Source organism: Acomys russatus, chromosome 7, assembly GCF_903995435.1.
Source record: "Acomys russatus chromosome 7, mAcoRus1.1, whole genome shotgun sequence".
NCBI classification, from domain to species: domain Eukaryota; kingdom Metazoa; phylum Chordata; class Mammalia; order Rodentia; family Muridae; genus Acomys; species Acomys russatus.
Genome location: NC_067143.1, coordinates 28017898 through 28032766, shown reverse-complemented (window position 1 = coordinate 28032766; position 14869 = coordinate 28017898). Strand labels below are relative to the sequence as shown.

General features: G+C 42.9%; 2 pseudogenes; one reads left to right on the top strand and one right to left on the bottom strand.

The window, feature by feature from the left end:
* The window catches only part of LOC127191926 (prohibitin 1-like), an 83768-nt pseudogene that overhangs the window by 19139 nt on the left and 49760 nt on the right, over positions 1-14869 (bottom strand).
* LOC127192520 (uncharacterized) lies at positions 10567-10672 on the top strand (annotated as a pseudogene).

Sequence of the window (14869 nt, the reverse complement as noted above, 5' to 3'; positions counted from 1 at the left end):
ATTTTGTTTGAAAGAGATATGGCCTGATGTACAACTGTCCACTGATTCAGGAGCTGGAGCCAGTGGATTGGATGAATGGATAGAGAACTGGGAAAAGCTTGAATGAAAAATTGGTGAGAATGACCAAGAATGGTAAGAACTATGTGGAGCGATCTCTTTGAATGGGTATATGCTGTGAAGATACTTATGTCCCGTGTAAATGCTCATCAAAAGATGATTTCATCAGAGGAGTTCATTAAGCAAATACAGAAGTTGACCCTGAATGCCTTTTCCTCCATCATGGCATTTTACACATTGCTTCTGGCCAAAGAACTCACTTTTCAGCCAGAGAAATGGGACAGTTGACCCACACTCATGGAATCTATTGGATACAATGTTCTCCACCATGTTGATAGAATAGTGGAATGGTCTTTTGAAGACACACTTATGGTGCCAATTAGGAAGCCTCGGGGAGTGGGGGTAAGGTTCACCAGAAGGTGATATATGCTTTGAATCAGTGCTAAACATATGGTATAGTTTCTCTTATAGCCAGAATCCTTGCATCCAGTAATCATGGTGTGTAAATGAAAATGGCTCCACTGACCATCACTGCTAATGACTCATTAGGAAAACGTTTGCTTCCTGGTCCTACAACCTTAAATTCTGACGGCCTAAAGTTTTGTGTTGTTCTTTTTATTTACTTGATTTATTTTGATTACATCTCAATTGTTATCCCCTCACTTGTATCCTCCACTTCCTCCCTCCTTCCCTCCCTCTTTCACCCTATTCCCCTTCTCTAGGTCTGTGACAGAAGGAGACATCCTCTTCCACCATATGGTCACAGCCTATCAAGTCTCATCCTGGTAGCCTGCTTATCCTTATTCTGAGTGCCACTAGACCTCCGCACCAAGGGGAAGTGGTCTAATATGGGGCACTAGAGTTCATTTCCGATTCAGTCCCTACTCTGCACACAACTGTAGAGAATGTCCCATCCATTGGCTAGATATGAATAGGGGTCCAATGCTTACTGCATGTATTGTCCTTAGTATTGTGCATGTATTGTGCAGTAGTTTGAGCAGAGTCCCTGGGTCCATATCTGCCCGTCATGATGTTCTTCTTGTAGGTTTCTAAGATCCTCTGGATCCTTCTATTTCCCCATTCTGCCATACTTCTCTCACCTAGAGTCCCAGTAGGAAGTCCCCACATTTATTCCAATCTCCTGGTAAGTGAAGACTTTCATGGGACATCCCTTTTGGGCTAGTGTCCAATTATAAGTGAGTATATACCATGTAAGTCTTTCTGCTTCTGGGTTAACTCACTCATTATGATCATTTCTAGTTCCATCCATTTGCCCTCAAGTTTCAGAATTTCCTTGTTTTTAAAAGCTGAGTAGTATTCCATAGTGTAATATACTATAGTTTCTTTATATATTCTTTGACTGAGGGACATTTAGCTTGCTTCCAGGTTTTGGTTATTATGAATAAGGCTGCTATGAACATGGTTGAGCATATGTCCTTGTTGGGTGGTGGAACATCTTTTGGGTATATTCCAAGGATTGGAATATCTGGGTCTTGAGGTAGCCCTATTCCTAGTTTTATGAGAAAGTGCCAGATTAATTTCCAAAGTGGTTGTACAAATTTACACTCCCACCAGCAATGAAGGAATGTTCCCCTATCTCCACATCCTTGCCAGTATGTGCTGTCATTTGAGTTTCTGATCTTATCCATTCTGATGGGTGGAAGATGGAATCTCAGAGTTGTTTTGATTTACATTTCTCTGATGACTAAAGATGTTGAGCATTTCTTTCTTTAAGTGTTTCTCAGCCATTTGATATTCCTCTGTTGAGAATTCTCTGTTTAATTCTGAGCCACATTTCTTAATTGGGTTATTGGTTTGGTGGTGTTTCATTTCTTGAGCTCTTTATATATGTTGGATATTAGACCTTTGTCAGATGTAGGATTGGTGAAGATCTTTTCCCGGTCTGTGGGCTATTGGTTTGTTCTGTTGATAGTGTCTTCTGCTTTGCAGAAGCTTCTCAGTCTCAAGAGGTCCCATTTATTAATTGTTGACCTTAAGGCATGGACTGTTGGTGTTCTGTTCAGGAAGTTGTGTCCTGTGGATGGCCTAAAGTTTTGATTCCAGATGTGGGATCACTCCTTTAGAGAACCCATAAATAGTGCATTTTTTCCTTGGTGTCTTAGTTAGGGTTTGTATTGCTGCTATGAAACACCATGACCAAAAAGCAAGTTAACTTACACTTCCATATTGCTGGTTATCATTGAAGGAAGTGATGTTTACCCACTAGAAAGGGAATTTCCTCATCATACAAGGACATTTGCTCAATTATGCTTATAGCACCTTCACTTGTAATAGCCAGAAACTGGAAACAGCCTAGATACTCCTCAACCAAAGAATGGATAAAGAAACGGTAGTACGTTTACACTATGGGATACTACTCAGCTATTAAAAACAAGAAAATCATGAAATTTGCAGGATAATGGATGGAACTAAAAAAAGATCATCATGAGTGAGGTAATCCAGACCCAGACATACACACATGGTATATTCCCACTTATAAGCAGATATTAGGCATATAGTAGAGGACAGCCAAACTACAATTCACAGACCCAAAGAAGCTAAGTAACAAGGAGGGCCCAAGGGATGAAGCATGAAGCTCAGTGAGACGGGCAAATAGAGGAAGTGCTTGAAGAGAGGGAATAGGGTAGGAGAGGGGGTGATGGGAGAAATGAGGGTTGAGATCTGATGTGGGGGGTAAGGGGGGGCAGGGAGGAGGACTGAAGGCTTGCAGTGAGAAGAGAAACTTTGGCATGGGCATCAGAGACAGGCTAGAGACCTACAACAGGGTAGGTTCCTGGGAGGATCTGGAGGTGACTCTAGCTGAGACCCCTATTAGTGGCAGACGTGGAGACTGAAGAGGCCACCCTCTAATTAGACAGGACTCCTAGTTGAGGGAAAAGAACATCAACCCACCCACAAAACCTTTGACCCAAAATTTACCCTGCTTACAAGATGTGCAGGGATAAAGAAAGAGCAGAGTTGAGAGAATGTCCTATTAATGCCTGTACACACCATGAAAGAGAGCCAACCCCTGACACTATTAATGACACTCTGCTATGCTTGCAGATTGCAGCCTAGCATAGCTGTTTTCTGAGAGGCCCCACCCTGTAACAGATAGAAACAGATGCTGAGACTCACAGACAAACACTGGTGGCGTACAGAGAGCCTTGTGGAAGAGTATGTGGGGAGAATAGAAGAATAGAAGGACCCTGAGGGGACAAAAGTTCCAGAAAAGACCAACAGAGCCAACTAAGCTGGGCCCAGGGGGCTTAAGGAGACTGAAACACCAGCCAGGGACCATATATAGACCAGACTTCGGCCTCCTACACATATGTCCCTAATGGGCAGCTTGGTCTTCATGTGTGTCTCCTAGCAAGGGGAACAGGCACTGTGTCTGGCATTGTATCTTTTGCTTGCTTGCCTTTTGTTCATTCTCCCGTGGTGGAGCTGCCTTGCCAAGGCCACCATGGTAGAGGATGCGCTGAGTTGTGACATCACTTGATATGTAGGATGTGTGTGTGTGTCTGTGAGAGAGAGAGAGAGAGAGAGAGAGAGAGAGAGAGAGAGAGAGAGAGAGAGAGCGAGCCATTTTCTGAGGGGTAGGAGAGTGGGGAGAGGGAAAGAGGGAGGATGAGTGGGACTAGAAGGTGATGAGGAAAGGGGTTATGATTGTGATGTAAAGGGAATAAATACATTTTTAAAAAAGAACAAAGAGTTCAAAATAAAATATAGCAATGCCATCCTACCAAAAAATAAGTAACGTCACTAAATCATTATTGTCATATCAGTATGTAAATGGTAAAGAAAAAAAATTTTTTTATTTTAAATCTCTGTAAACTGCTCTCTAGCTTAAGCACCATGTCCTCCCAAGGCCTTGATGGGATTGGATGGGACGTGATGGAAGCAATCACTACTTCTAATGGAAGTCTCCAACACAATCAAGAAAAGGGCTGGACTTTCTTAGACTGCTGATGGGAAGCAAAGGTAGCATGGCAGCCACTGGGAATGTGACTGGAAGGCTTGAATAGATGATGGCAACAGTAACCAGCAGAGACACCTGAGTGCTGTGGACATCTGGAGTGATATTGTACACAGCTGATACCCAGTCCAGTCTATGAGGCTGTAAGAGATACCTGATGACTTCTCCTTGAAATCTTCACTGATGAGAGGAAACATCACAGGAGAAAGGAATTCCTCTTATGAGCTTGTGGAAGCAAGAGCCAATAAAGTATGGCTCCCTATATGCTCTTGGGTAGGTGGATTTGCTGAAGATGGAGGCATAGTTCTCTTTTTCCCATCATTCTCTCCTGTTTAAGTGACTCTGAGATTCCAGCATCCACGGTTTCTCAGTCTTTCTTCCCTGTGGTGCAGCATAGCTGTGAGAGCTTCATTCTTCCTACCTTTATTCATACATAATACCAAAATGAGTGAATGAGCATCACTCACTTGGAGGGAAGTTTTTTTTCACCGGTATCCTGGTTGAGATTGCTGTCTGCATTCATGTTCCAGGGATTATGACAGCCTTGACTTTGTAGAAAATGATGGCAGTCATTAAATCCTGAGAGGATCTTGGGTAAAATGATTGACAGGCCTGTGGGGGGGGGGTCTCTCTGTGCTTGTGGTGGCTCTCATATCTTCGGGGAGAAAAAAGCCTTCTCTGATTCAGGGAAGATACCATAGAACCTTGACATCACTGTGGCTGCCTCTCTATGGCTGTTCAGTCCTGCAGTGTCACCCACTCCTCTCTTCCTTAGTATTCGTTGACTCTGTGATTTTTCTGATGACCCATCCCTTCCTTACATGTTGGTTAATCCCCCTCCCAACTCATTAAGCACTCCAGATAGACCACATTCTGTCCTTCTTCAGGCTGGTACCTGTCCTTCTTTCCATCCCTTAATTAAGTATATAATCTTCTTTATTTTTTGAGCCACCTTATGTATAACAGTGCATAGCAGAGTGATGCAAATGGCTATGGAGTTTTATCATCTTCCTGAAGAGGTGAAACTGAGGCTCTATTTGCAAAAGCTAAGGCACAGAATCAGCCTAAGTGCTTAATAACAGATGAATGGAGAAAGAAAGCGGTGTCTGTGTATGTTGTGTGTGCATGTGTGACACAGGTGTGTGTGTGTGTGTGTGTGTGTGTGTGTGTGTGTGTGAGTGCATTGCTGTATTGTTTAGCTGTAAAGAAGAACCTGATTTTGTCATTTACATCAAAATGGAAGGAATGGAGGACATTAAGTGGAGTAAGCAGCCACAGCAAGAGGTGTGCCTCCTGTGCTCTTTCATGTGTGGAAGCTAAAAATGTCAGCGTGAAAGTAGAAGTGGAATAGTCCTTACTAGAATTATGGGCAGGTGGGGGTGGTGGGAAAGAGTGGTGGGGTTTGATGGAGACAGCACTATATGCATTTGTGGAAATATATCACATCACCACAGCCATGGACAAGTAACACACACTGGTTAGTAAAAAACGAAGTGAAAACCACCACACCTGAGCACTATGAGCCTCAGGAGAGGTGAGCATTGAGAAGGATTAAAGTGGAGGCAGGCTGACCAGTAGGCACACTGAGCCGAATTTCCACAGTCAAGAAAGATACAATGCAGCAATTCTCTGACAGCAAATGAAAGGAGAAATTTTCAAGGGAGAAAAAGTGAGTTCATTTAGCTTGACAATTATTAGCAATTTACAGCAGTGGGTATGATTATAGGTGAGTGAAAATTCATGAGCTAAACAGTTCTTTCAAAGCCCCGGGAGTAGGCATGAGGATTTCTTTCCCTTTCTGCTCAATGACTGATATTAGACATTCAAGTCACTCTTCCTCACGTTCATTATGTGGGGCTGAATAGGTTCGTACAATCCTAACCTGCTGTGCTCGTCTTCTGCTAATCTATTCCAACACCAGTGGAATATTAATGGCTTGGGAGCATAACACTTTCCATAACCTCTGCTGTTTTGTGCTGTGATGAAATTAACCACAGTTCTGCACTTAATTACTTAGCAGTGGGCTTCAGCAGGAAAGAATTCCATTCTGTAATAACAAACTTTTGGGCAGTCGCACGCATAAGCAGAGCATGTTTGGTCCGTTCGTTGGCTATCCTGAGGGTCGGTTATCATTTCTCTCCCCATTTGAAGGAATGTCATAGGTTTAAGGCCACTGCTCACATAGCCTTAATTAACAGCAAGAACAAATGAACTGAACTTTAGGCATCTCTCTTTTTGGTTTTAAGATCTGCCATTTTTTTTTTTTTTTTTTTTTTGGCATTTTGTATTACAGTCACAGGTTATGGTGTCTTTCATTCTTTTCTTCCTCTTCCTTTTCTTTTATTCGACTGTAATTGGAGTTTAGGCAGGCTTTTTCCATGGATATTTTTCTTAGCCAAATTCCTCAGATAAAACTTGCATTCTGCTAAAAGGTGATGCATTTTCTTTTTGTCAAAAAGTGAAATTCTAATATTGTGCTGTTTTGCAGAGCTGAGGGCATAATAAGGACATAGAGGGCCAGGGACAGCATCTCCTTGACCCCAGACTACATGATTATAAGAATGCTGCCATTAGCCATAGAGAAAGCAGCTGGCTTCTTATAGGTATTTATATAGTAAGGAAAATAGAGATAGACAAATTCCCCACCCCAGATGTTGGGGTAAGCTGATATCTCATCTAAATTACAAGATTAGTTTTAGCAATTACTTTGGCGGCTAATAATCCAAGAATCTGGTCTCCAATGTATTTCCTAATACTCATCATTATCTCCCTCCAAGGCCACTCTGAAAGAGAGTTGTGTACATCACAGAGGTCAGAGAACACACCGAGGAATTCTCAGTTCCCAGGAAAATTGCAGGTTTTATTTTCTCCTTTTCTGTACCCACTTCAGTCCAGCAGCCTGACTTTTCCCTGTTGCAGGGAAGGGTTCACTAAAAGAAAGTGCTCTGCATCTAAAATTTTCACTTGAGAACAAACAAACAAACAAAGGGTTTTAAAATCGTCTGTTTTCTAGAAGAACAGTCTAGAGCTCAGAAATGGGGAGCCTCCAGTGTTGGAGTCTAGAGGAGTCATACAGACTCTCTTGGGTTGTATCGTCCATCCTTTGGCACCCACTCATCTCCAGGTAGTCATTAAATCTCAGGTAATTTCAAGAGGCAGCCAAACCAGTCATGTTCATGATAGGAAGGACTGAAGATTGGCCCTTGCCATGTTTATAACCTCTTAGCTTTGCACACAGTGTGCACAGCTTGCTGGGGTCTGCAGCTCAGTCATAGAGCTGCTGGTGAGTATAAGTGAGCTGTTGATTACACTTCCACAGATGCGTAGAAGAGAGACAAAACAAGATGTGTGTACGTGGGGGAACACAGCTTGTTGAAATGAGTGGCAGATAACATCAAGACTAGATCACCCCCATCTCTCAGCTAGTAGTTTAGTTTCAAGGGTTATTGATCCAAATTCCTGTAATATTTGATCCACCCCCTCCCCATTCTAACCCACCCCTTCTAACTGCTAATGCTGTTCCAGAAGGTAGGCTGTGTGCAGCTGGTTACCTTCCCCCCTATTTCCACCCTCTATAGTGTCAGGCAAGAAACACAAAATGCACAAATGCTTATGAATAATTCAAGTCCTGGAGAGAAGGCCACTTGATGACCCAACGCAAACCCTTCCCATCAATCGGCATTGTTAGAAGTAATCCTGGGAAAGCCAACCTCCTTCAGACGTGAGAATATAAGGCAATTCTGATTTGCAAGCAAAGAGGTCCTCAAATAAGAAAATCAATTTAAACCCAAAGTGACATTTCAGTTCTATTCAGTCAGCATTGTCTGGCTTGCATTATTTAATAGGCTGTATCTACAGTGACCTCTGAAGAGTTAAATTTCGCGAACAGCGGAGCCGAATGCTATCTATTATAATTTTGACTTTAATGACCAGAAACATGGGATTCATTACTCCAGAATGTCAGCTCTGAAATGGTTTTCATTGCAGCTCATCTATTAGAAAGGAGTGTGGCCTCAAAGATTTTTCTAGCCTCATTTGGGTCTTGTGACCCATTAGGTTAAGCATTTAAAACTTAAATCCAGGAGGAGCAGCTCTACCATCCTGCCCAGCCGTGGTGGTAGAAAGTGACACTGTAGCCGTGCATTGCAGAATAGTCCTCATCAGAGGCCATAAGCTAATAAGCCTCAGAGGCAACATGGACTCATGTAAACAAAGACATTCTTTCTAGACAGAAATTCTAAGGAGTTTGCAACAGAAAACACACACTTGAAAAAAATAGTCTGCTCTCTCAAAGTCCAGATACTTCCTAAACCTCACTGATAAAAAAAAGTTAAAGCTCCTGTGGTCATTGGGAAGATTCAAAACTCCAATTTAGTTTTGGGGATTCAGCTCACTCTGTGCTGAGTGCAGGGTTACATTTCTCTCCTCAACTACTACTTGATGGATCAGATTACCTATGCATATATGTAAGCTAAGAGAGTACCATTTCTCATACTCCCACTTTTTAAAATTGTTATAACAGAGAATGAAATTTCTATTTTTGTAAAAGACAGGAGTTGGAACACTCCCAAGAACAAGTTAGGTCAGGGTTTGACGGTCATAGGCCAGAGTCTACCTACCAGTTCCTGTAAATAACAGCCTCACAGGGGTATTTTTAGATGTTCTTTGAAGAATTTATATTTAGTTTTAATCATATGAATTTGTGTGTAACGGTGTGTGGGTCTGTGCATGAGTGCAGTGTCTCCAGTGGCCAGAAGAGGGCGGTGGCTCTCTGTGAGCTGTAGTTCCAAGTGATTGGGTTCTGGGAAATGGAGTGTGGTCCTCTGCAAGACCAGTGTGTGCTTTGAACTAATTAAGACGTCTGTCCAGGCCCTCCCTTTCCATTTCCTGTTGCTGCTTTCACTCCACAGTGGTGGGATTTGTCCAAGGTCACGAAATGGAAGTCATAGATAGACAACAAGACATGATCTCACTATGGCTTACTCTAATGCTTAGGCTTTAAAAAAATATTTATTTAATCACTTTACAGCCTGATCTCAGTGACCTTCCTCTCCATCCAGTTCTACCCTCACACCCCTCAGTGGGCTGCCACTGAGGCCACAGAAGGCAAGCCCAGCTAGGGAAAAGGATCCAAAGGCAGGCAACAGGGTCAGAGATAGTTCTTACTCCCATTGTCAGAGGAGCCACATGATGACCATGCTGAACATCTGCTACATATGTACAGGGTGTCTAGGTCTGGCCCATGCATGCTCTTTGGTTGGTGGTTCAGTCTCTATAAGGCCCGATGGGTCCAGGTTAGTTGACTCTGGGTCTTCTTGTGGTGTTTTATCCCCTATAGTTCCCTCAATCCTCCCTCTCACTCTTCCACAAAACTCCCTGAGCTTGATCTATTGTTTGGCTGTGGGTCTCTGTATCTGTTTCCATCAGTTGCTGGGTGAAGTCTCTTAAAAGACAGCTATGCTAGATTGTCTGCAGGCATGACAGAGTATCATTAATAGTGTCAGGGGTTTGCTCTCTCCCATGGGGTGGGTCTCAAGTTGGCCCAGTCCTTGGTTGGCCTGTCCCTCAATCTGTGCTCCATCTTTATCCCTATACTGCTTGTAGGCAGGGTAAATTTTTGGTAGAAGGTTTTATGGGTGTGTTAGTATATCCCTTTCTCCACTGGAAATCCCACTTGGCTATAGAAGGTGGTGAGTTCAGGCTCCATTCCCCCTATTAGGGATCTCAGCTAGGGTCACCCCATAGACTCCCAGGGGGGATCCCCTGTCTCAGAGATGCTCCCCCACTAATTCGGATTTCTCTATTTAGCTCTGTATCCCATAGTTTAATTGAATTATTTGGTTTGTTGATGTTTAATTACTTGAGTTGTTTATATATTTTGGGTATTAGCTCTCTGTTGGATGTAGGGTTGGTGAAGATATTTTTCCAATATATAGGCTGCCATTTTGTTTTGTTGACTGTATCCTTTGCCTTAAAGAAGTTTTTCAGTTTCAAGAGGTCCCATTTATTAATTGTTGATCTTAGAGTCTGAGCTGTTGTTGTTCTGTTCAGGAAGTTGTCTCCCATACCTAGAATAGCTAAAACAATCTTATACATAAAAGAACTTCTGGAGTTATCTCCATCCCTGATTTCAAGTTGTACTGTAGAGCAATAGTAATAAAAACTGCATGGTACTGGCATAGATCAATGGTACTGGTTGATCAATGGAATCTAACTGAAGACTCAGAAATAAGCCCACATACCTAGAGACACTTGATTTTTGACAAAGTAACCAAAACCATATAATGGGAAAAAAAGAAAGCATCTTCAACAAATGGTGTTGGTCTAAACTCAGTGTCTACATGTAGAAAAATGCAAGTAGATCCATATTTATCACCTTGCGTGAAATTCAAGTCCATGTGGATCAAACACCTCAACATAAATTCTGACACACTAAATATATTAGAAGAGAGCATGGGAATCAACCTTGAATTCATTAGCATTGGAGAGAACATTCCGAGCAGTTTAGGCTTAAAAAAAAAACCACCTACATGCATCACAGGTGTGGTTTCTGTGTCACATATGGCAGAGAGGAGAGGCTATGTCTATGTTCAGTGTTATGGCCTGAGAATGTAGAAGGACTAGTAGCCTAACAGTCTCTGAAAAAAAAGTGACCTTGAGATGACCACCAGTCCGGTGCTGCTACACAGACCCAGATGGCCAGACAGATGGGCCTAGGGAGCTAGTTGGAGACTAGAGGAACTCCACCTGGGACCAAGGGTCTTGGGCAGGAGTGAGCCCTAGACAGACCACCCTCTCATGGGACCACTTGGGCAGGCCTAGGAGCATGAGAAACCACCATTCTGGCACTGCACAGGCTTGCGGGTGGGTGGGCAGACGATGTCCAAGATGACCCTTGCCCAGTACCATAATGCACAAGTATGGCATAGCACTCCTGAGACCATTCCTGAGATGAACTTAGACACTCACAGACCCCAGGCACCACAAGGAGAAGCAAGTAAACAGTAGAGAAATGAAAGAGAAAGAGAAACAGAAAGATGTGAGCACAATGAAAAGAAGCAGAACTGGAGACTTGAGGACAGTGATGTGAGCCTGATGTGAGTAGTCAGTGATGCCACCTGGGACCATCGTGGAGTCCTGGCCTGTGCTGCTACCAGGGGCCACATCTGGGTTCATGGCCCTGCAGTAGCAGATATCTGTTACTACTAAAGGCCAGGAGGATGTCCCTGGTCTGGAATGCCATCCAAGGACATGCTGATCTCTGAAAGTTGTGCAGAACTGGCCCCACCACTCACCTGGATATCATAAGAAAGATGGCCCTTGGGGCATGAGAGCAGGAGAGTTGATGCTACTCCTAGCTGACTGCAGTATTAGAGAGAGCAGCCCATTCATTATGGTGAGTTGTGGGTGAGAGGACTTTGAGAATATGAGCCTGGGAGAGCTGGCCCTGCCACTCATCTCCAGAGTAGTGATATGGACAAGGGAAAGATACCCTCCTTCCCCTTCCCTGCTCACTACCTGAGGCAGGTGGGATACCTTGCATGAGAGCAGGAGAGCTAGACCTGCTCCTCAGCAGCTGCAGCACTCAGGAGAGTGGGCCCTACACCTCACCTGTGCAGTACAGTAGAGATAGCCCTGGTGGGGGTCAAGGGCTTTGGGTGAGCTGAATCTGAGACCCTGAGCACAAGAGAGCTGGCCCTGCCTCTTAGATGCTACGTGGTAGCCCAGATGAAGGAGAGATACCCTCCTCCTCTCTCTCCTCCTTTGCCACCTATAGCAGATGGGAGAGGTGGCCCTGGGATCATGAGAATGGGAGAACTGGCCATGTCCTTCACCAGCCACAACACTCTGGAGAGTGAGCCCTGCACACTGCCTGGGCAGCAGAGTAGAGCTAGCCCTGCTTGTGGAGGTTGCAGGTGAGTGGCCCCGAGGGCCTGAGATCAGGAAAGTCAGCAGGCTGATCATCTCAGATACCTCTCAGGCTCAGATCTAGGGCTTTGAATTGGCCTACTCCGACATCTACCCCATTGATGAACTGCTAGAGTGCATGAAGGAGCTGGTCCTACAGATACAAAACTACAGGATCTCCATGACATAGGGCAACAATAGGATATCCAAGAAGAGTCCCACTGAGGTTCCAGTAGAGACAGAATAGCAGAAGCGAGAAAGCTCATACCAGAGTCATTGCAATCAACGAACCTTAGCAAGCAAAGAAGTGTGGATAAAAGGGTATATTGTGGGACACACTATGGCACACTACAGCTTCAATGATGAGATTTTTTTTTCTCTGTTTTGAGGGTGGGGGTGCAAAGGTGGAGGGTGAGTATGACAGGAGGGGGACATGAGTGGGATTGGGGTACATGATGTGAAATTCACAAAGAACCAATAAAATGTTTTTAAAAATTAAGTCCAATTAGTAATTGTTGTCTTGTGTTTGTGCGCCAAGAGGTAGCTGGTCTCTGAAGACTAATGGTCTTCACATTTTACACTTAGCTTGCTGGCCGTGAGAATGAGGCAGCAGGCTGGATTTGGCTTGTGGAACATAGTTTGCCTAGACCTCTAATTCTGTTGTTTAGGTTCTGTGTTTGTAGCCCTCCTTCTAGTTGCCAAAGGCTAATTTGGTCTAATCTACTGGGAAACTTAGGAGGATTTGGAAATACTGACTTCCAGTAAAGCGAAGATAATATGGTTTCCTCCAACACCCACAGTGGAGTATCAATCTGTCCATCCCAGGGCCAGGCACAAGGGTGTACTTAGCATGTTACTAAAAGAATGCTATCATGAAGCCATCTTGTCTTGTGATATCCTTCTTTCAGGACACCTGGACAGACAACTGTTTCCCACAGCAGCACTTCTACTTATGTATCTCTGACTCTAATAAATACTGGAAAATCTATTTTGTAAATATCTGAAAGAGGCACATTTATTGCAGGGCATTGTGTTTATTCTGTATTGTTGCTGATAATGTATGCAGTGTCCTGGCACAATTGGCTTGGTTTGTGGTCAAGCTTTGATCCCATCCTGCCTAACATATGGACTTTTTAAAACTGAGAAACAGGTTAAAATATAAGCAAGCACAACATCAGCTAAATGTCGCAGGCTCATCATCTCTTGTGCTATCTTCCTGCCTTCCCAGTTTTGCTATTTTTCCAGCTCTTTTGGTTAATCTTAGACGTTTATCAAAGAATTTAGCAATTGGATGATAATCTCTCTCTTCCTCAATCCGAGCCATAATATTTGATTGTTTCCATTTCCAAGTGGACTGGCTCACATTGTGATTCCATTTCTTCCACCTCCTGGGTGCACCTTGGCTCCAGCTAGCGTTCATAGCCAGCTCCTGCCCCACCGTGCATATAGTAGCACTCAATGGTCCCTCCCTTCCCTCGCAGATCCTTATGGCTCCAAGCCTCTTGGGAAATCTCCATCAGAACAAGCTTCAGCCACATTAGGACTCTTGGGCTTGCACTCCTCTGCTTTCTATCCTGAGTCTTTCAATTCTTTCCCTTATTCCTCATTCAGGTCATTTACTTTTTCAGCATAAGGCAATTTACTGAAAGTCCTCTATGTTCTTAAAAGCCCATGAAACTTCTATTTGTCTACCATATTCAAGTTATAATTCTTCAATGAGCAACATTTGGGTTTCTGGCTTGTTATACCACCGGAAATAAGACACTACAGTAGAATCATTTTCTTTATTAATGTTAAGTGGTCAAACCTAGGGTCTCCTGAGTGCTTAGGTAAGCATTCTACCACTGAATCACACTCCAGTCCAAAGAAACAAGTTTTGAAGATTTTTTTCACTTGAAAAAAAATGTGTTTTGTAAAACTTACTTACTTTCCTCACTTTACCCAAGAGTATCAACATTTGCAACTAGACATTGCAAGATCTATCTAGATAAATTTGGTAATCACCAATTCTTTACATATTTCCTCATATATAATCTGGCTTGTACAGCTGATCTTGCTCCACAGCAATAGTCATTTAAATTCAATTTACCTTTCTTTCGGAACAGCTGAATTAAGTGATAGGGTCAGTATGGGAAAATAAATATATGGAAATCTGTTTTATGCATCATGGTCCTTTTTGGTTGTTAATATAACAGCAGTGTGTCATTTGGCATAAGTTCAAGGGATTAAAATGAATATTTTTGAGAAATAACATCTTGAAGCCTAAGATGGCAAACAAACAAATTTTAAAAATTACGAATATATAGAGATGGAACAGTCGGAAGAGACCTGTTTAAATTATTGACATTGACACTTATGTTCCTTATATGAATAACAGCATTTTTGCATGAGTGTGTGTGTGTGTGTGTGTGTGTGTGTGTGTGTGTGTGTGTGTGTGTGCATGCATGTGGAAGCTGAAGGTCCATGTTCAATGTCTTTCCCAGTCATTCTCCATGGTAATCTTTGAGACAGTCTCTCTGAGTGAACTTGACACTCACAGATCAACAGGCCTATCTGGTCACTGAGCCACAGGGATCTTTCTGTCTCTGCTTCCCCAGCACTGGGATTCCAGTGCACATCTCTACCTCTGCCTTTTAAATCCGTGGGTGATGGGGATCTGAACTCAGGTGTTTGGCTTTTGCAATGGTCATTCTATTGACTGAGTCAAGTACCTAGCCCTTAGCAGTTTTAGTTTGGAGAAACAATCACTTATTAACAGTTTTTTCTGTTAATAAAAATAATTATATTTTTTGTTAAGTAAAGTTAATAGCTGTGTCAAAAAATAGAAAAATACTTTTAAGTAATGATTTTTCTTTTGAATCTATTACAACTACAGAAACTTAATTAAAGAGAATGCTTTGATTGCCTTATTCACCAACCCCCATA